The following is a 23,082-nucleotide window of genomic DNA, read 5'->3' on the forward strand; positions in this document are numbered from 1 at the left end:
TTCATATATTGAATGCCATAAACACCACCATGTTAATGTCTCCTTAGGTCCACACATAATTTGTGACACTCCGCTGATTCATTCATCTCAGCCTGGGATCCTGTCTGTGCACAGGTCTTCACACTCCTTGTCCGTAGCCCCCATTGGTCCAATGCTGCTAGCTTGGAATCCTGCTTAAGTACAGGGTAACATACTCTGACCGTGTCATTTATGGTACAACATAGTTTTCTTTTATGTATCATATGTGATAATATCATGCATGTTCTCAGTATCTTACGCTATGATATATGAGTTACCTATAGCACCAGATTTCTCCCCCCTCAATCAATAAACCCTGAAATTTACACACAATATACCCAACTCTACCTTAGTTAGAGGTTATACAGTCTTTCTCACATCCCCTTCATGTGAATACCCTATATTCACTTTATGTTTATAGATAACAAATCCTCGATGAAGGCCAAATTGTAGGCCGAAATGTCGGATTGAATTATGGACTGTATGTGTATTTTGTAACATTTTCACATTAAAGCATCACCAAAGAAAGCAACTCTCCAGTTTTTTTTCTACCTTCACGTTTATATTTGGTGTGCCAGAGTAAGGGGTACTTTGCACACTACGATATCGCAGGTGCGATGTCGGTGGGGTCAAATTGAAAGTGACGCACATCCGGCGTCGCTGTCGATATTGTAGTGTGTAAATCCTTTATGATACGATTAACGAGCGCAAAAGCGTCGTAATCGTATCATCGGTGCAGTGTCCGACATTTCTATAATGTAGCTGCAGCGACGGTACGATGTTCCTTATTCCCCTGCGGCAGCACACATCGCTGTGTGAGAAGCCGCAGGAGCGAGGAACATCAACTTACCTGCGTCACCGCGGCTCATACCGGCTATGCGGAAGGACGAAGGTGGGCGGGATGTTTATGTGGCGCCCTGGATAAGCCAGGTCGTCACAGAACAACACCAACACACCCCACACCCCGGTTAGGCACACCAAAGCCAAACATAAAATCCTTGTTGCCTTCCTCCAGGGGCTGATGTCCACACCAGGGGGTGGGCCAGGCGGATGGTCCCGCCCACCGAGGAGTTCACAGTCCTGGAGGTGGGAAAAGGAGGCAGTTTATTGTTGGAGTTTGAAGTTGGAGGAAGGGAAGTGTGGTAGTGGAGCAACTGTCTGAAGTTGGTCCGGGTGTGTGGCCCGGACGGATCAGCAAGGTTGGCAGACGGTGGTGACCGTCTGCAGGAGAGGCCGATTGGAGTGAGCCGTAAGGACCGTGGACGGGCGGTGGCCCGGCGGTACCGGCCCGGTACGCAAAGAGAAGCCAGCACCATCTGGCAGGGGCTTGCGGACCCCGGCAAGGCTAGGAGTCGCCGTGAATTTGCCAAATCCGTTAGCGAAGGGAACCTCCTGGGTTTCCCAGCAGCCAAGTCCCGACAGAAGGCAACAGTCCAACCGAGAGAGGGAAACACAGTCACCGCCAAGGCTAAAGTTCCCAGGGCCAGAGCCTGCGGGCAAAAGGGGCTCCTTCAGCACCCATCCAAGCTGGGGAGCGGGTTACCAGTGGAAACCCATTGGAACCGTTTACAGTACACAGGTGCAGGGAAAGGCAGTCACCATCAACCTGCCGGGAGGAGAAACACCGCAGCCGTCTGTGGGACCCGTCCATCCAGCCGTTTGTTTTACCGGAGACTCTGTGTGCATCATTGGCTGAGTGAGTACTACTGTGCCATGCGGCACAGCGCTGCCCCCACGACCCTGCACCTCGCCAGGCCCCGTAACCCGCCTGCCATCCATCCCTACCCCCATCACCGAGCCCCGGGACAACCAACCCCCTACCCACGGAGGGGAGAACTACCATCCAGGCTGCTCCCTGTCATCGCTCCCGGGATCCCTGTCCAGAGCAGCGGTGGTGTCACCAATCTCACCACAACCGTGGGTGGCGTCACGGACAATATCCAATCCCCACAATCAAATCCTCACCCTTTTGACTCACGGGCGAGGAGCGCCGCTCGAGTCCCCGGGATCCGGCCCACCGCTCGAGCCACTACCGAGCAGCAGCAGCCGCAGCAGCAGCGTCCGGACCAGAGCAGTGGGAGAGCACAGCGTCCCCTCCTCCGCCCGTGACAACTTGGCGTCACAAACAGGATCTTACCGCTCTGCCGTCTGGTAGAGGTGTGCCTTGTAACCGCCGGAGGTGTCCGGCCGAAAAATTTGAGAAGCCGCCATCTTGGGCGCGAAAAATCCCCACTCGAGCGTCTCCTCGAGCAGTGGAGGCGCGAAGGTCTAAACCCCGCCCCTGTAGAGGAGGAGCCGGAAAGAGACTAAGGGGGACGCGGATGGAGAGATGGCGGCGTCCTCGAATTGGAGCACGGGAGTACCCGCTATCGGAGCGTCTAAGCTCTGGGGAAACCGAGGAGGAGTAGCCTTCGAAGACTGCGGCCTGGGTGAGCTCCCCGCTGGGACCGCTGCGTGGCTGGAGCGGGAGCTGGGCCGGTTCTGCTTGAAGGTGAGGGCGCAGAGCCTGCAGCAGTTGCTGGACTGGAAGGCAGAGATGCGCAGGATGGTTGCCGTAGTGGGGGCCCGTGAGCAAGGGGCTGCTGCGGCCGTGCCGCATCGCGACCAGTCCACCCAAACCCCAGAACCGACCCTGATTGCATGGGAGCCGGGGGCTGGCACCGCAGCCGGAGGTCAAGAGAGGATGTCGCTGATGGAGGAGGGGGTTCCGACCATGCTGCCCCCGCCACCGTTCTTAACAACCGTCAGTGGTTCTGGACTGAACTGCCTGTGGAAAGAGAACCAGATGTACCGACCGGTCCCCGAGTGGGCCGACCCCCTGCGGTGGTAGCCGCTCCAAAGTCGGCGGTCCTCCGCCTAAAAGTTGTTCCCGTTGGGACCACCAGTACTGTTAGAAGTTTGTGAATGATAAGAAAAGAATGATTAACCGAAAATGTCATCTGATTTACTACTTTGATTAAACCGGTCGTTGCCGGCAACTGTTGTCCCCGTGGGGACTGTTTTGCAATTACGCGTAGAAACTGCTACGGACAAGCCCGAGAACTAGCAGGGCAACCACAAACTTGTGGTATGTAAATAAAAATGTTGGCTTGAAACCGTGACCGCCTCCGGAGAGGCAGATTTGGGAGGATGGGCCTGGAGGAAAGGGATGGCCCAGGCCCGCCACTACCGTAACCGGTGGCGATCCTCCGGGGGGTTCAGGGGTCCCCCATGGACGTGGGTCCCCTGAAAGGGACAGAACCCGCTCGGGCAATCTGGTGCTGGACTGGGGTCAAGGGGTGCTGCTCATTTGCTTAGGGTCAGCATCAGGGCCAGGTTGTTTGGGTGGGAGAGAGCGGAAGCCGTACCGTTATGTATTAAAATGTTGGTAACGTTTAAGAAATGTGCCTGCCGTTATGGGAAGATTGAGAATGCTTGTTTTTATATGTTTTATTCTTTTTCCAGTTTGTGAAAATAAAACCGGTGATGGACGGGCAGCCCGCGGACGGTCTGCATTTTAATAAGGGGAAATGTGGCGCCCTGGACAAGCCAGGTCGTCACAGAACAACACCAACACACCCCACACCCCGGTTAGGCACACCAAAGCCAAACATAAAATCCTTGTTGCCTTCCTCCAGGGGCTGATGTCCACACCAGGGGGTGGGCCAGGCGGTTGGTCCCGCCCACCGAGGAGTTCACAGTCTTGGAGGCGGGAAAAGGAGGCAGTTTAGTGTTGGAGTTTGAAGTTGGAGGAATGGAAGTGTGGTAGTGGAGCAACTGTCTGAATTTGTTCCGGGTGTGTGGCCCGGACGGATCAGCAAGGTTGGCAGACGGTGGTGACTGTCTGCAGGAGAGGTCGATTGAAGTGAGCCATAAGGACCGTGGACGGGCGGTGGCCCGGCGGTACCGGACCGGTGAACAAAGAGAAGCCAGCACCATCCGGCAGGGCTTACGGGCCTCGACAAGGCTAGGAGTCGCCGTTGAATTTGTCAAATCCGTTAGTGAATGGAACCTCCTGGGTTTCCCAGCAGCCAAGTCCCGATAGAAGGCGACAGCTCAAACCATGAAGGGAAACACAGTCACCGCCAAGGCTAAAGTTCCCAGGGCCAGAGCCTGCGGGCAAAAGGGGCTCCTTCAGCACCCATCCAAGCTGGTGAGCGGGTTACCGGTGGGAACCCATTGGAACCGTACACACTACACAGGTGCAGGGAAAGGCAGTCACCATCAACCTACCGGGAGCAGAAACCACCGCAGCCGTCAGTGGGCCCCGTCCATCCAGCCGTGTGTTTTACCAAGGACTGTGTCTACGTCTCGCTCATCTCCGCCCCTCCGCTTCTATTGGCCACCTGCCGTGTGACGTCGCTGTGACGCCGCATGACCCGCCCCCTTAGTAAGGAGGCGGTTCGCCAGCCAGAGCGACGTCGCAGGGCAGGTGAGTGCATGTGAAGCTGCCGTAGCGATAATGTTCGCTACAGCAGCAATCACAAGATATCGCTGCTGCGATGGGGGCGGGGACTATCGCGCTCAGCATCGCAAGCATCGGCTTCCGATGTCGTAGTGTGCAAACTACCCCTTAGAGTCTTACTACTACTCTATTTTTACTCTAGAACACCCACTTTCATGGGGTCGAGCTAGACTTTACGCTTTCCTTTGCACCCAATCATAAGCGCCGGTGGGCAGGGTAGCAGTGAATACAAGATGGAATAATGAGCGGCCGGCATTTTCAAAGCAGAAGAAGCCACGGGAGCAGTGTGATAGCCATGCAGCGCCGTGCCGGTGATCGGTGATCGGTAAGTATGAGGGATGGGGTGAGAGGGAGAGACCGACTGACCGACATCGAGAGAGAGACCGACATCAACAGAGAAAGAGAGACCGACATCGACAGAGACCGATAGACAGAGAGAGAGATTTTCTAAACAGAAAGGAATTTACACATCAGAGTATGCTCAGTTAAAAGAACGGATACGTCGGTAGATGCGTTTTTTGCCGCATTATGACAGATCCGGCACGGTGCGTTTTTTTGCCGGTGACAAAAAACGTTCCCTTGTGCATCCTTTCCAACAGCCGAACACAGAAATTTCGCTGGATGAAACTCAAGGGCATCCGGCACAATCCAGCGCTAATACAATTCAATGAGGATAAAAATGTATCCGGCGCCAAATCCGTTTTATCCGGTATTCGCCAGATTGTGCCTGATGGCAAAAAACGGATGTGTGAAAGCAGCCTAAGCCTGCGGGCCCGGTCACGATGGCAACCTCTGCGACCATGATCGTTACACCCCTGCCTAAAAGGTATCTGCTATATAGGACTGAACCAAGTTACTGGTACCAGAAAACCTAACAGATGAGATTTAAATTTTGTAGAGTAATTAATGTAGTACCAAACAATGCTCATCATTCATCCAATGGTTTGTATATATTAAAAGTTTGTTGGATTTTGTTTAGTTATATTTTCAGTCCCGAAGTGATCCCACTGAGGAATCATGCTGAGATCAATGAACATAAAACATCTCGATAGGATGCTATGTAATGAAATATAATTTGTAGGTGAGAAAATTCATTCATTCCCACTATTTTACACATAAAGAAATAATACAGTGTGAAAATAGAACCTATTTTGTTTTGTAGCTAGTAGCTACATAAATCAAATAGAATATACATTAAGCAAAAAAAGTAATATAAAGGTAGAGCAAGCCTATTCATGAAAGGTGGAGTTTTACATGCAGTAAAATAGCTTATTTCTTTAGTTTCATCTGGTTACTTTAATTTATCTGAAACACGTCCTTGGTACAACATAAATGTCAAAACATAACTACTGTAACTACTAGGAAAGACAAAAGTTTCAAGCCAAAATTATATAAAGATACACATTGTAAGGGTATGTCTGCACATTTCGTTCTTGATTTGACAAAAAAATGCACACTCTGGAAGACTTTGACCACTGTAAACCCCGCGTTTCACAAAAAAACGTGGTAAAAACGCATGTATTTTCGATGCGTTTTTGATGCGTTTTCAATACGTTTTTGTCAGTGCGTTTTTTTAAAGGAGAAATAAGATATGATAGGATAGGATAATTGATAGATAGAAAGAACATATAGAATAGATAGAAAAACATATAGAATAGATAATAAAAAAGAACAGGTAGAATAGATAGAAAGCATAGTTTGATGGAGGGATAGCCAGCTGGCTAGCTGGTTTTTAATTTTTTTTCAGTAAAAAAATGACGTGGTTTCCCCCCATTTTTCATATCCAACACAAAAACAGCAGCTGCAGGCTGCAACCCTCAGCTGTCTGCTATACCTTGGCTGGTTATGAAAAGTAGAGGGGACCCCACACTTTTTTTTAATTATTTGATTTACTGTATTTTTCGGACTAAAAGACACACTGTTTTCCCCAAAATTTTGGGGGAAAGTGGTGGGGGGTGCATCTTATAGTCCGATGGCTGCGGTGAAAGGGGGTGCGGTGGTGGTAGAGCTGGTCATCGGCGCAGGACCAGGCTGTAGCAGCGCCTACCGTGACCACGTGGGCCCGCTCATTATTTCTTTTGACATGCACTGCATACTCCCGACCATCATTTCTCAGCACTGAAGCCGGCGCTGACAGGTGTGTTGAATGATGGGCGGGGGATGTACGCATAATTAACATCCCTGGCAACTACAGCCTAGAGAGATCATGTGTGGCAATATTCACTTCCCCCCACGTATCATCCTCAGCGCAGGGGGCAGTGAATAAGTATACTCACCGGTCACCGTTCCCTGCAGCATCGCGATGACCTCCTGTCTGCCTGCCCGCTGATGTGTGTGGAGAGCGGTGCACACAACGATGACGTCATAGCTGTGCGCATAGCTCCACACAGGTCAGCGGCGCTGCTGCTAGCACAGACAGGAAGATGAGCGATGCTGCGTGGAGTGAGTAAAGGTGAGTATAAACGTTTATTTTTTTATGTGTCACAGGATGCGGGCCATATACCCGGATGGGGGTATATATCAGGATTGGGGCACATATCAGGATGGGGGTATATAGCAGGATGGGAGCACATATCAGGATGGGGGTATTTATGAGGATGGGGGTATTCATCAGGATGGGGGTATATAGCAGGATTTGGGCACATATCAGGATGGGGGTATTTATCAGGATGGGGGTATATAGCAGGATTGGAGCACATAGCAGGATGGGGGTATATAGCAGGATGGGGGTATATAGCAGGATTGGAGCACATATCAGGATGGGGGTATATAGCAGGATGGGAGCACATATCAGGGTGGGGGTATTTATGAGGATGGAGGTATTTATCAGGATGGGGGTATATAGCAGGATTGGGGCACATATCAGGATGGGGGTATTTATCAGGATGGGGGTATATAGCAGGATAGGGGTATATAGCAGGATTGGAGCACATATCAGGATGGGGGTATATAGCAGGATGGGAACACATATCAGGATGGGGGTATTTATCAGGATGGGGGTATTTATCAGGATTGGGGCATATATCAGGATTGGGGCATATATCAGGATGGGGGTATTTATCAGGATGGGGGTATTTATCAGGATGGGTGTTATTTATCAGGATGGGGGTATTTATTAGGATGGGTGTTATTTATCAGGATGGGGGTATATAGTAGAATTGGGGCACGTATCAGGATGTGGGCATATACCTGAATGGAGGCATATACGGTATCTGGATGTGGACACTTACCAGGATGAGGGACATATATATACAAGAATGGGGATCATATACAAGGCAGGAGGATCATTACCAGGATGGGGTGCCTTAGTAGAGAATTGGGGGACATTACCCCCATAATGTATCAGCAGCAGATCCTCACCCTATAACAGTGTGTCATGGCCACATTTTTGCTTAATATTTTATTTTCCTATTTTCCTCCTCTAAAACTAGGGTGCGTCTTATGGTTCTGTGCATCTTATAGTCCGAAAATTACGTTGTTTTTTTTTAAATGACGTGGAGTCCCCCATTTTTTCTAAAACCAGCCAAGATGCAGCAGACAACTAGGGGCTAATATTATTATGGTGGGAAGGGCCATGGTTATTTATTAGCAGCCCACAGTCGCCCCAGACGTAGCACATCCATAAGATGCACCAATTCTGGCGCTGGACCTGGCTATTCCCATTGCACTGGTGCGGTGGCAATCGGGGTAATAAGGAGTTAATGGCAGCCCACAGCAGCCACAAAGTCTTAGATTAGTGATGGCAGTCGTCTATGAGACCCTGCCCCAGCACTAATCTGTAAGTAAAAGTAAATAAAACACATACACCCTCAAAATCCTTTATTTGGAATAAAATACAAAAAAAACACCCTCTTTCACACCTTTATTAACCCCAACACACTCTGCATCGCCGAAGTAATCCACACGAGGTCCCACGGCGATTCAGCTCTGCTACATCCCTGTCCTGTCAATACGAGCACTATAAAGCATGACTGCCCACTGACAGCAAACAGAGACAGAGCCACGCAATCAGAATGAACTCTGGTGAACCTCTGATGTCAGTGCCGCCACACAGGTAATAGTGCGGGGCCCACAGTTGGGATGTCAGAGGTTCGCCAGTGTTCATTCTCATTGCGCGGTTCGGTCTCTGTTTCGCGGCCTGATATGCAGTCACAGGTGAAGGACTCCAGCTGTGACCAGAAATCCCCTGAGTGACAGCACCGCTGATCGCGCTCCTCATTTCAGTCAGTTAGGTGATTTGCTGTCACAGGTGGAGGACTCCAGCTGCTGCAGCGGCTAACCTGATAGCGCAACTCACTTCAGTTGCTGTGTGGAGCTGACAGTGGGCAGTCTTGTTATGTGGCACTCTCTGTGAGTGTCAGATGTAGCAGTGCTGGAAGTATCTTGGGACCTCGTGTGGATTACGTCAGCCCTTGAGGGGTGCTTGGGGGTTAATAAAGTGGTGAAAGAGGGTGGCTTTTTTGTCTTTTATTTCAAATAAAGGATTTTTCGGTGTTTGTGTTTATTTACTTTCATTTACAGATTTTTGATAAGGGGGTGTCTCAGACACCTGCCATTACTAAGCTAGGACTTAGTGGCAACTGTGGGCTGCCATTAACTCCTTATTACCCCGACTGCCATCGACCAAGGCAATTGGGATAGCCGAGTAAAGCCGGGTAAAGTCCTGGGACTGTCACATCTCATGGATGCGGCAATTTCGGGCACCTGCTCGATGATATTTTTTATGCTGGGGAGCTCCCAATAACGTTGGTCTCCCCAACCTGAGAAAATCCAGCCACCAGCTGTGAGGCTTTATCATTGCTGGGTATCAAAATTGAGGGGGACCGTAAGCCTTCTTTTTAATTATTTATTTTCCTGCACGATATAGACCCTCCCACCAGCGGCTATGATTAGTTGATTATGATTAGTTGCAGTCAGACAGCTGTCACTCAGCGTGGGGGCGCATCTGACTGCAACCAAGTATAGGCGCCGTGGGCAGGGAAAACAGTGAATATGAAATTAGTCTAATGAGCGGGTTTCAATGAATATGAAATGAGCCTAATGAGTGGCCGGCACTTTCAGAAGCAGGAGGGCAGTGTGCAGTGTGACAGCCGTGTCGGTTATCAGTGAGTATGAAGCAGAGAGAGACAGAGAGAGAGAGAATTGATAAAAGTTGGTGACCTGCATTTTTGTTGAGAATAACGGATCCAAAGTGCAACAAAAATGGGATGGAAACGCACAGCTAACATTTTGGTTGCTTTTTAAACACACCTCATTCAATTTCAATGGGCGACAAAACGTGACCAAAACACAAAAAGAATGAACATGCTGGGTTTTTTTTAGGCAAAGATTTTGACAAATATTTGTCAAACAAAACTCTGCCTAAGAAAAAAGCAACGTACGGATGGAAATTTAGATTTCTCATAGGCTTTGCTGGGAAGTGCATTTTGTCATTGACACAGTGCAGTTTAAAACGCAAGCAAAATGAAAGAAAAAAACGCAACGTGCGGACAGACCCAAAAAACAATGGTCAGTATAATAAATAATAATACAATAAATTTGGGGGCTAATACCATACCATTATATTTTATACAATACTAAATGATGCCCGTAAAAGTCAATAGAGAAAGCTGTAATGTTCCAGTTCAACATAAGTGCAGATACCAGAGGTCACACCACTGGGAACGGGTAACAGAAATACCCCTTGTAAGGGATCACTCACTCTGGCAGTGACTTGAGGTAGGCACAGACACAAAGTTGCTTGGTGCAAAACATGTAGATTATATTCCATAAATCTTTAACAAAAAGAAAAAAAAACAACACAGGTTAAGGAAAACAAAACAGCCTAAGGGTCTGTGCGCACTGGAAAAATGTGTTTCTTAAACAAAATCGGCACCCTCTGGCACCTATTCCGCACCTATGGCAAAAAAACGCAACCAAAATCTGCATGCGGTTTTACTGCAGTTTTGGTGAGATTTTGGTGAAGTTTTGGTGCGGATTTTCCGCAAATTTGTGACTGTGGTTTTTAACCATTTATCAATGGCAAAACCACAGATACCTGCACAAAAGAAGTGGCATGCTGCTTCTTTTTGCTAAAGAAATTCTGCAGCAACACCTGCAGAGAAAAAAAACGCAGTGTGAGCACAGCATTTTGGATTTCTCATAGATTTTGCTGGGGAAGGACTGCATGAACATTATGAACAAAAAGCGCACCTTTTCTGGAGCAAAAGCCGTGGCAAATCCGTGGCAAAAAGCGCAGTTGCGCAAAGGGCCTAAATGTCCAACTATCACTCAACTCCTGAGAAGGAGGTCATCTCCAAAAGGTCTTCCACCACTGACTTACAGACAAAATTAACAGAGGTGTTTTCACCTCTCGTGCCACACAGTCAATGGGGCAGGTGAACTACCTTTTATATCTCATTCCGAATCCTGAAATTGGAGTCAAGGGAAAGGCCAGTCCCATCCAGCTCTAGTTGCTGTTCCTAAAACCCAGACCCAAAATCTAAGCCCGTTAAATAAACCTCTCAGCACTATTAGTTCCTTAGAGTTTTAATGTCTAGGACCTAACCCGCTTCTATCTTACATACTTCCTCCCCTCAGCTCAAAACCTGGGAGATTAGAGGCTTTTGCTAACAAACAATGTACTCTTTTAAGGGCATCTGCATCCCATGATGTTTTCTAGGCCTATAGTCTACCTGAAAACTAAAATCTTGCAGGGATAGAAACTCTTGTGTCACCCGAGTATTGTTCCCATCTATTTCAGTGCGGCATCATCAGAGACAAACTTAAACCTCCGCCCAGTAGGTAATGGCTTAAAATTTTCAGTGCCCACTTTTTATACAATAGAGTAGTTCCGGTCATAGGACGACAACTTCCTACTCAGATAGATGACGAGGTACTCCTCCTCGTTTATCTCCTGTGACATGACAGCACTCTACCTGACATCTGTTGCACCTGTCTAGACTATGAATTATTTTGTGAAGTTGGGCACTACCAATACGGCTGTTTACAGAGTACTAGCTTTAGTTCCTGAAATGCATCCTCGGCTTCTAGTGACCACTTAGCCATGGCTGACTTTGTAAACTTTAGGAGGTCTGTCAGAGGGGCAGTTTTCAGGGTGAAATTGGGGACCAATCTCCAATAATAACCCACTGTGCTCAGAAAGACTCTGATCTTCCTCTTTGACAGGAGTTGTGGCCATCTCTATATGGCCTCTACCTTATTTATCTGAGGTTATTGTACTCATACTGGCTCATACTTAGCTCAAATATTTGGCTTCTTCTGTCCCTAAGGCACATTTCTTCAGTTTGATGGTAAAGCTCACCTTCCTCAGAGCATCAAGTATTGCCTAGACTTTGTTCAGGTGATTTCCCCAATCCTGGCTGAATATGACAATGTCATCAAAGTAGGCCACTGCTTATTTCTTGTTAGGTGTCAGGACCTAATCCATGGTTCTCTGGAACGTGGATGGAGCCCCTTGCAACCCTAAAGGCACCCTGACATACAGCTAACTTCAGTCTTCTCCTTGGCTTCCTTGGACAGGGGAATCTGCCAGTAACCCTTGGTCAGATCCAGAGTGGTGATGTACTGAACCAGCCCTGACTTTTCAATAAGGGGCTCAGGGTCAGTCTAAAATATAATGGGGGATTATTTCCAGGGGATTAGATAGTTCGTAATGCCACCCGTGGTGTGCGGTAACGGAGTACCGCCACTGCCAGTTGGAGTACCCATGGTGATGGATTGGGGCAGCCAGATGACGCTACCCTCCAAGGGTAGGGAGGGCCATGGGACTCTGGATGATGAGGGGATTGCAGGGGAGCGCAGGCTCACTGGGAGCAGGAAGTGATCAGGTACTCACTCAGAAGGAAAGCAGACGCTGACAACGTAGTAAACCAAGTCTCTGGGTGCTGCTGCCCTCTTGGGGGAGCTCATCTGGGTCTCCGTCCCCTGCAGTACTGCCTGATGGTCCGGAGCCTGCCTCCGTGCACAAATTTTAGTAGTGTCCAAGTGGTCTGAAACCTTGAAACTGTCCAGCTCCCGCTCCCCACTTTTTGTGTGAAGGAGCTGTGCACTCAGGAGCTCACGCTTGGGATTTCAGTGGGCTGCTTTGGTTGGAAAGCCCTATCCCCCTCGTTGCGCTAGTGCCCCCGATCTCTGGGCTTCGTGAAGATAGTCTATAAAGGCCCTATCCTCCCCAGGTTAATTGCCGGGTTGCTTCAAGCCTCTCCCCGACCTACGGTCCAGTACCCCAACGTGCTTTCGGTCCCAGACCAACTATTGTGCTTGCTGCTGACCATCTTCTGAGACTAAGCCAGGCACCCAGTCCCAACATCCCGCGACCGGGTCTCCGACTCCTCCCGGTCCAGACCACTGTCTGCAACCCAATCTTCTCCTCCCCGGGAGCCACATGCTCCCTCCTAGCTCCTCACTGCTCGAGGGCTACCACTGAACTGACTTGTCACCTCCCACCTCCCTGCCTGACCCCTAGGTGGGCGGCCCTATTCCAGCTTAGCAGCCCACTGGTGTACCTGACAGGGTGTGGTGCGAGGTGTGATTGGGATTTTTGTATGCTGACGGAGGCAGTGTTGCAAGTTGGGAACCCGGAACCAAGAGGGGTTGAGTCCTGCACTAAGAATAAAGAGCGTGCAGTCCCCTGTGACGCCCTGACTAGTCCAGGGGCATCACATAATCCATGCTCAATAACCTACATGAGACCTGGTAACTCTAGGAACCGGTCTCTATTTTGATGCAACAGCTTCTGACACAGCTGGTTTTTGTACTGGAACAAGGTTTATGCCACCTTGATATCTTCCATGGTGACTTCAGACTTGGCCACCAGACAAGTAGTTAAAAAGTGTTCTTAGTCCTGAAAAGGTATGACCAGGTTGACATGGTATAACTGGTAGGGTTTCCTTCTGTCTGGCTTGTGAACATAGTAGCTGACCTCACCAACATTACCCAACATTTCATATGGACTTTTGCACTTGGCCAGGAATTTGCTCTCCATCATGGGCATCAACATGAGTACCCAATGCCTAGGGTTGAACTATCTTACTAAGGCTAACTGATTATACACCCTTAACTGCACCTCTTGTGCCTTGAAGTGATGTTCTTTCACAATGGGCATCATGTTGGCAATCCTATCTTGCATCTGAGTCAAATGCTATATCACACTTCTGTAAAGTGTGGTCTCAGCTTCCCAGGACTCTTTTGCCAGATCCAGTAGCCCATGAGGGTGAAGACTGTATACCAGTTCAAACAAGCAGAAGCTTGTGGAGGCTTAGGGAACTTTTCTAATGAAGAATAATAGGTAGGATAGGAGACAGACCAAATCCCAGATGTTCTTCTCTACCGCCTTCTTCAGCATAGCCTTCAAGATTTTATTGAATCTATCCAGATGTCTGTCTGTTTGCAAGTGCCACACTGAGGTCTTTAACTGCAAGATCGGTGGTACCTTGCATAATTCTCTCATGGCGTTCAACATGAACGTGATCATATAATCTGTTAGTATCTCCTTGGGCAGATCCAATTGAGAGAAGATATGGACCAACTCCTGAGCTATGCACTTTGCGAGGGAGTTTCTTATTGGCACTGCCTCCGGTAACCATGTTACATAGTCCGGTTACCGTGTAACATAGCCCAGGACCACCAGGATGTATTGATGCCCCTTTGCGGACTTTACCAGGGGTTCCACCAAGTCCATAGCTATGTGTTCAAACAAAACCTCATGATAGGCAACGGAACTAGAGGACTGTGGAAATAATCCACCGGGGAAGTTAGCTTGTATGTGGATTTCTCTACAGCAGTCGGGCAAATAAAATCTTTGGGGGACCCTTTCCTGGGTCTTTTCTACCCCCAGATGCCCACCTAACACATGAGAATGGGGCAGATCTAACATTTTGTGTCTATAAGGTCCGAGCACCACCAACTGCTATATTAACTAATTTCTTTGTTTAATTACCTGATACAACAAATTCCCATTCATGGAAAATGAGTAAATTGACTATTGACCCCCTCCTCTTGACCAAAGCCCATTTAATATCATCACATTTTCCAGAGCACCTTTTAATGTTGAATTCCTGAGTTGGGCTGTTCCAAATTTCCTCTGGACACCTCTAGCTCAGGAACATTGACTTCAGGTGAAGCTACTTCATCCTCAAGGCCAGCCAGCACAGAAAATGGAAACTTGTTGACCGCGGTATGCGACAAGGTTTCTCTAGTTGTGAACTGGTTGTCATCCATGCTACCAGGTGACATTGTTTTCTCCTACAGGTTCCAAAATAAAGAAAAATCATATCCCCCAATTATAGGAGGTCAGAACCGGTACAGTGGACGGTGGGCCCTTCCTCCTTGCGCTTTGTGCTGGATCCCCGTAGCCTGAAGCTTCTTGGTGACCCCGGTTATTGAAAAAGTGTTTTACTCTCATCCCGTATGTAGGTGCCATGGGTCCGTTTTAGGGCCTGCCATAGAACACGACCCCGGTCCCTATGTAGCACTGTAGCACTCCTTTCCTGCAGATTTTGGTGGACAACCTGAAGTATGATCCACCCTAGAATTCTGCTCCCTGCTCAGCGCCGGTCCCGAGGGAGCAATGAAGCTCTCCCCTCGGCGACCGTATTGACTCCTGCGTCCCACCAGAGCCACTGGTAAAACCCGACTGCTCTCTTCCTCTCCTGCTAGAGAACTCTCTAGCTGTTGTTGCTTCTGACTCCCCCTGGTGGCTGTTCCTCCCCCAGTTCCCTGTTGCTAGTGGGTGTCAGCCCCCCATATTTGGTGACTGCCTTAAGACCCAACCCTAGCCTGTCCCCAGTGGGGAGGCCAACCTGGTTGTGTGTATGAGATAGTGCGTGGCGGAACCGGTACTGACTTCCTCTGGATCCAGGATAAGTAATTTACCTTAAGTGAGGTGCAGTACCCTGTGACAATTGAAGCCTCAGGGGTGCCACAGCTTCCTGGGTTACGCTTATGCCCAACCAAGCCAAGATCTCTGTCTTGAGCTTGCCGTACTCCTTGGCATACTGCAGTGTAAAGCCATTATAGGCCTCCTGTGGTTCCCCAGTCAAATATGGCGCCATAACCTCCAACCACTGCTCTGGAAATAACTTTTCCCTTTTTGCCACCCGCTCAAACAGCATCAGGAATGTCTCAATGTCATCACCAGAAGTCATCTTTGCAATGCCCTCCTTACTGTTTTTCTTAGTTGAGTATTGTTGTGACGCCCTGGACAAGCCAGGGGTCACAGGTAATGACATCACCACACCCTACACCCCGGTTAGGCACATCCAAGCTAGACCCAAAAATCCTTGTTGCCTTCCTCCAGGGGCTGATGTTCACACCAGGGGGTGGGCCAGGCGGTTGGCCCCGCCCACCGAGGAGATCACAGTCCTGGAGGCGGGAAAAGAAACCAGTTGAGTGTTGGACAGGAGAGTGTGAAGAGGAAAGTGGTAGTAGAGTAACTAACTGAGAGCGTCCGGGTGTGTGCCCCGGACAGACACAGCAAGGTTAGCAGACGGCAGGACTGGCCTATCAGAGTTGCCGTAAGGACCGTGGACGGGTGGTGGCCCGGCGGTATCGGACTGGTACACAAGGAGAAGCCAGCACCATTGGCAGGGGCCTTTCGGATCCCAGCAAGGCTTGAAGTCGCCGTGAATTTGCCAAATCCGTCAGTGAAGGGGACCTCCGGGTCTCCAAACAACTAAGTCCCGATTGAAGGCAACAGTCCAACCGTATGAGAGAGACACCGCCACCGCCAAGGCACCGGTTTCTCAGGGCCAGCGCCTGCGGGCAAAGAGGGGCTCCTCCGGCCCATATCCAAGTCGGGGAGCGGGTTACCGGTGGGAACCCATCGCAACCAACAGAAGTACTAGGTGCAGGGAAAGAGACAGTCACCGTTAACTACCGGGGAAAAACAACAGCAGCCGTCCGTGGGAACCGTCTTTCCAGCCGTGTGTTTTACCGAGAACTGTGTCAACGTATCAGGCTGAGTGAGTACCACCGTGCCGTGCGGCACAGCGCTGCCCCTGCGACCCTGCACCTCACCAGGCCCCGCATCCGGCCTGCCATCCACCCCTACCCCATCACCGGGCCCCGGGACAACCAACCCCCTACCCACGGAGGGGAGGAATAACAACAAAGCTGCTCCCTGTCACCGCTCCCGGGATCCCCGTCCAGAGCAGCGGTGGTGTCCACACAATCACCACAACCGTGGGTGGCATCACGGACAATATCCCCAAAACCCAAACCATTCCCCCTTTCACTCACGGGCGAGGAGCGCCGCTCGAGTCCCCGGGATCCGGCCCATCGCTCGAGCCACCGAGCAGCAGCGGCTGCAGCAGCAGCGGCAGCCGGACCCGAGCAGTGGGAGAGCGCAGCGTCCCCTCCTCCACCCGCAACATTGTCACCTTGGATTGGAGTTGATGCAATTACTCGGCCGTGGACAGCTTCTGCCAGAAGTTCCATCTATGCTGCTGCTGTAGCTTGAACTGCTGTATCAGGAGTTTATTGGACTCCTGTTAAATCTGCTGTTTGCAGCTGCAATTGCTATTGCTGCCGAATACTGGCCTGCACCAGCTTTTTAATCAGCTTACAGTAGGCTCCTGCACATCTAATCTGCGCACATCAAACCTGTGATGTACAATTACAGTAGTTTGCATCAAACAGGTTCTTTGGTATAACCAATCCAAAGGATCCACAGGATCAGTGATAACTCATTAATCGGTGGAATCTGACCACTAGAAACCGCACTGATCACAAGAATAGGGAAACTTTGTCCCTGATAGGGAACTTTTATTCACATTTCAAAATGCAGCGGCAGTTCGGATAATTGCCGCAGTTCTAGTCGTCCTCTTTGGAGCTGCCAGAAAAAGCCAATTTCAGCACTCGCAGCGACTGAGGGATAAGTGGTAAAGTTGAACATGAGCTCTATTCTATAGGGGATAAAAGTTCCAGATGCTGGTGATCAGTGCAAGACCCAGCGGTCAGGCACTCACCGATCAAAAAGTCATCACTTATCCTGTGGAGAGGTGATTGCAAGTGATGAGCAGATTCAAAGATAAACAGGGACCAGAGGGTCCCTGTTATCTGTTTTTTAAACTCTTGTTACTGGCCAGATGCCGATCTCCACATATGTCTATGGGGACTAGAAATCGGCAATTAAAAATGTTGGTAGAAGGGAAAGGGAGATGCGAGCAGGCGCGCTGTAATTACCGAGGCTCCAACGCAGTTGTACACTGCTTCCAGGCTGCCCATTCACTTCCAGTACCGCGCAATAGCTTTCATTGCATATGCACTACTTTCCCAAAAATGAAAATAAAAGTTTTGACATAATTTTGGTGCAATTTTCTGCCAGGCAGTACAAATTTGGTGCTGAAATGTCTGCACCAGATTTCGGCACCAAATCTATACCTCCTGGCAGAAAAAAATGTTGTTTTTTTTTATATATATTTTTGGGGCAAGAGATGCAAATATGGTGATGAAATTTTTACACCATATACATGCACCCAATCGCTAGACTTGCATATACATGTATGACGCCCTGGCCTATCAGGTCGTCACAGAGTATTGTGCAATCTGCCCTTCTGCACAGTATCCACCTCCTCCTTGGTTACGGGTCCCTGACCTTTGGTGTTGCCAAGAACCAGTTAATCAAAATCTTAGGAACACTCTGCACCACACCCACCAGACACACCAGTGGATGGCCTGAGTGGAATAGGGTTGCCCACTTGGGGGGTTAGTTAAGGAGAGGTCAGGAGTGTCAGGAGTCAGTCAGTCAGTCGGTTAGTGACTCTCAAGAAGAGAGGTCATGGGGCGGTGAAGTGTTGTAGGAGAGAGAGTGAGAAGAGATCAGGAGCTGGGCTCCTTGAGACTACTAGGTGGCAGAGGCAGACGTTGGTCTGGACCTGGTAGGAGCTGGACCCCGGTCGCAGGGGATCGTGACAAGGGGCACGGACTGTTGAGGAGGACAGCCAGCGGCCTTGTGCTATCACTGGGCAGGGGCCAGGGCACGACGGGGTACGTGGACCCTAGGTCAGGAAGAAGCTTCAGGCGTCCTGGCAATTTACTCGATGAGGACGGAGCCTTCAAGATCCATTCTTCACCCGCTCCAAAATCGGGGTACTAGCACAACGAGGGGGATTGGACTTTCCACTCACACGGTCCAGAAAATCCCAAGTGTGAACCCTGAGAGCAAGCTCACCCAGTTACCCATACTGGTGAGCGGGACCCGACCAGTTTCACACTGTAGGGACCAAATAGAGAAAGAGGTGCCAAGGCAAAGGTCACAGACTAACAGGCAACACCAACGGGTACGGGATCCAGGCGTGCTCCCTTCAAGCGTCAGCGGTGTCCAGAACTTTAGTTTACCACAGTTGTCGGTGTCAGTGTTGTTGGACTGAGTAAATACACAAACAACCCTCCTACCATCCCAACGGTGCCTCCCCATCACCCTCATCGAGTTTCGGGGCATTCCCCTACCCGTGGAGGGGTTTAACATCTGGCTGCCCACACCACCGTTCATATGTACTTGCAACTGCAGCAGTGGTACTCCCCCTCACCACACACCACGGATGGCGTCACGAACTTCAAACATACTTCCCCGTGTAAATACCACCCTTTTATTCCGAGTGGCCGCGCAACCCCAACCCCCGGGTCCGGAGATCCCTCATGCCACCACGGATACGGATCCGAGCAGCCCGGCTGCTGACGTGGGGGCAGCACACATGCACAGACAACCAGAGCTCATGCTCCTTATAGCTCTCCTACATTCCAATTTCCAGTGCAGAACTCAACACTGTAGAATGTAATGTAATTGTACAGCAATGGCCCCCGTACTGAAATGGAAACTAAGGGACTGTGCTGTGTCCATGATCAGATTTAGTAGCATTTATGATGCAGCATATTTTTGCTGTGTGCAAAATTCTGCAAAGTACAGTATAAGAACAGTTGATGGGATTAATGGAAATCCCATTGTGCTTCATTTAAAGCTGTGAACGCTGATGTGACGCCCCTGGACTATCGGGTCATCACAGGGTATTGCACAATCTTCCCTCCAGTGCAGTATCCACCTCCCTTTTGGTTATGGGTCCTTAACCATATGGTGTTGCCTCCATTAGCTAATCAAATCCTAGATACACCCTGCACCACACCCACCAAACACACCAGTGGACAACTTGAGTGGAATAGAGTCACACACATGGGGGGTTGGAGAGGGGAGGTGAGGAATGTCAAGAGAGAGTAGACTGAGCAGTGGAAGTTAGAGAAGGTCGGGAGCGGGTCTCCTGGAAAACTGTTTAGGTTGCAGACGGTAGTCTGGGCCTAGAGGAGTCGGACCCCCGGTTGCAGGGGATCATGGAAAAGGGCACGGATCTGTCGACAGCCTGCGGCCTTGCACCATCAGCGGTCTTGGATCGAGGCACGACGGGGTACGTGGACCCTAGGTCAGGGAGTAGCTTCAGGCAACCCAATAATTTACCCGAGGAGAACGGAGCCTTCAAGATTCGTTCCCAAATGCTCCAAAATTGGGGCACTAGCGCAACGAGGGGGATAGAACTTTCCATCCAAAACGGTCAAGAAAATCTCAAGCGTGAGCCCTGAAAGCAAGCCCCCACACTTACCATAGTGGGGAGCGGGACTTGGCAAGTTTCACACTACCGGGACCACCAGAGAAGTAAACTTAGTGCCAGGAGGCAGGTCACGAATCACCAGGCAGCACCATTGGGGACGGGACCCGAACTAGCTCCCCTCAGCGGCAGCAATGTCCAGAGACTTGTTTTACCAGTTGACCGTGTCTGCTTAATGGACTGAGTGAGTACCAGAGTGACCCCCTGCATCGCACGGCAATCCCCCCAACAAACACAGAGTCCCAGGGCCTTCCTCACTACCCGTGGAGGGTTACACCTTGCTGCCCTACTTCATCACCCCAGGTACTCCCAGGGGCAGCGGCGGTACTTCCCAAATTACCGTACACCACGAGTGGCGTCACGAACTCTTTAATATCCCTTCTATATACCCCCTTCATTTGAGTGGCCGCACGACCGCCGGGTCCGGAGACCCTCGAGCCACTGAGAACTCGGATCCGAGCAGCTCGGCTGCTGACATGGGGGCGGCACACTGACATGCAGTGCACATTTCCTCTTTTTCTTCATAGCATGTTATACATTTCCTATAGACGCTTGAGTTTCCTGTGCGAGAGAATGCAGCGAAAATACGCTGCGTCCACAACGTCACATAACCCTGATCGTAGATACATACCTTTAGAAGACAGAGCAGGACACAAGACTATATTTTGGTCAACATTTATCATGAGTATTTGTAACACAAAATCCATAGTTGAGCTCACACAGTATAAAATAGAAAGATTAACATTTATTCTTCAAAATACTGATGAAAATATGGCAGTGTTGATGAGTACTCCTAATAAGCAGCTGGCTGCATAGACCAGTTGGTACATTTTTTGCTGATGAACAGTGCACGTGATCAGGGCAGTGCCAGAAAATAATGTGAAGGAGGCAGGAGCTGCGGAGATGGGCAGGGAGCAGGCCCACCGGAGAATCCCCCAATTTCCTGGTGGGCCAATCCAACCCTGCCAAGCACCAATTGTAAAGTATCACTTACTCTAGTTGCTGTCGCAGGCGGGGAGGACGGCGCCGCTGCTGTTCGCTCGCCAACGCTCGGGTCCGGCGCTGCTGCGCCTACTCGGTGGCTCGAGCGGTGGGCCGGATCCGGGGACTCGAGCGGCGCTCCTCGCCCGTGAGTGAAAGGGGTGGTTGGTTTGGGGGATTTAGTCCGTGACGCCACCCACGGGTTGTGGTGAAGGTGGGCACCACCGCTGCTGGTGATGGGGATCCCGGGAGCGATGGTAGGGAGTAGCTAGGATGTTGTTTTCCCCCTCCGTGGGTAGGGGTCGGTGGTCCCGGGGCCCGGTGATGTGACGGGGAGGCAGGGTTGGTGAGGTGCAGGGTTGCAGGGACAGCGCGGCGTGGTGCCGGATGGCACGGGTGTACTCACTCAGTAAGAGATGCACAAAGTCCTCGGTAAACCAAACGGCTGGATGGACGGGTCCCGCAGCCGGCTGCAGTATCTCTCCTCAGACAGGTGATGGCGGCTGTCTTTCCCTGCACCTTGATGTACTTGTTTGACTACTATGGATCCCAAACGGTAGTCCGCTCCCCGGTGTATGGATGCCGGAGGAGCCCGTTTGCCCGCAGGCGCTGGCCCTTGTGTCTCTAGCCTTAGGCGGTAGCTGTATACCCTCACGGTGTGGGCAATTGCCTTCTATCGGGTCTTTGGCTGTTAGGAAACCCGTGGGGTTCCGGTCACACTCGGATTTGACTATTGTCGGCGGCTCCAAGCCTGGTCGGGGTCCAATGGCCCTGCCTGTGTGTGCTGGCTTCACTTCGCTCCCCGGTCGGTACCGGCGGGCCAACGCCTGACCCCGCTCCTACGGTTCCGCATTGCTTCACCACTCCTGCAGATGGCCACCACCGTCTGCCAACCTTGCTGTCAGTGCCTAGGCCACAAACCCAGACACTCAAGTGCTTGCTCCTCTCACTTCAAACTCCATCACTGTTCTGACACTTTTCCCGCCTCCAGGCCTGTGAACTCCTCGGTGGGTGGGGCCAACCGCTTGGCTCCGCCCCACCTGGTGTGGACATCAGACACTGGAGGGAGGCAACAAGGGTTTTGTGTTTGGCTGGTGTTACTGTCTAATAGGGTGGGGGTGTTTGTGTGTTATCTGTGACGACCTGGCTAGTCCAGGGCGCCACACTGCGAATTGAGGTAGGCACAGGTACAAAGTTCCTTTATCAAAACAAGTAGATTTATTATAATCATAAATCTCCACCAAAAAGAAAAAAACAAGCAGCTTTTTTCCAGCATGCAAAACAGGGTAAGCAAAACAAAACAGCTTAAATGTCCAGCTATCTATCAACACCTGACTAGAAATTCATCTCCAAAAGGTCTTTCAACTAGTTTTTCAACTATCTTACATATTAGGTGCTGGAGAGAAGATAGGGTGTCATGCTGCGCTACCACCAATGAAAAGAATTGTTGATTAATAATAATATTTTTCTTCTATAGGTCGACGCGTTTCTGGGATGTCTCCTTCCTCAGGACCAAAAATATCAACAAATAGTTGATATTCTTGGTCCTAAGGAAGGGGACTTGATCTCAGAAACGCGTTGACCTATAGAAAAAAAATATTATTGTTAATCAACAATTATTTTCATTGGTGGTAGTGCGACATAACACCCTATCTTCTCTCCAGCACCTAATATCTAAACCATGTGGGGATGCAGCAGCCACCATTATATTCTATGTGTTTATAGGGGTTGTGCCTTCCACAACGCTGCCAGGTGAGTGTCACTCCTAACATATTGTAATTGTTATCCTGGTAAAACACTATTCCACTCTCTAATTTTATAGTGACAACTAACTTACAGACAAAAGTAACAGAGTTGTTTTCATCTCTCATACCACACTGTCAATGAGGTAAGTGAACTGCATTTTATAACTTGTTTCAAATCCTGGAACTGGAGATAAGGGAATGGCCATTCCCACCCAACCAGTAGCCGTTCCTAAAACCCGGACCCAAAATCTATGCCCATTAAATAAACTTCCCAGCACTATTAGTGCTAGAGTGTTCA

This window comes from Anomaloglossus baeobatrachus, chromosome 3 (genome assembly GCF_048569485.1).
Source record: "Anomaloglossus baeobatrachus isolate aAnoBae1 chromosome 3, aAnoBae1.hap1, whole genome shotgun sequence".
Taxonomy (NCBI): Eukaryota; Metazoa; Chordata; class Amphibia; order Anura; family Aromobatidae; genus Anomaloglossus; species Anomaloglossus baeobatrachus.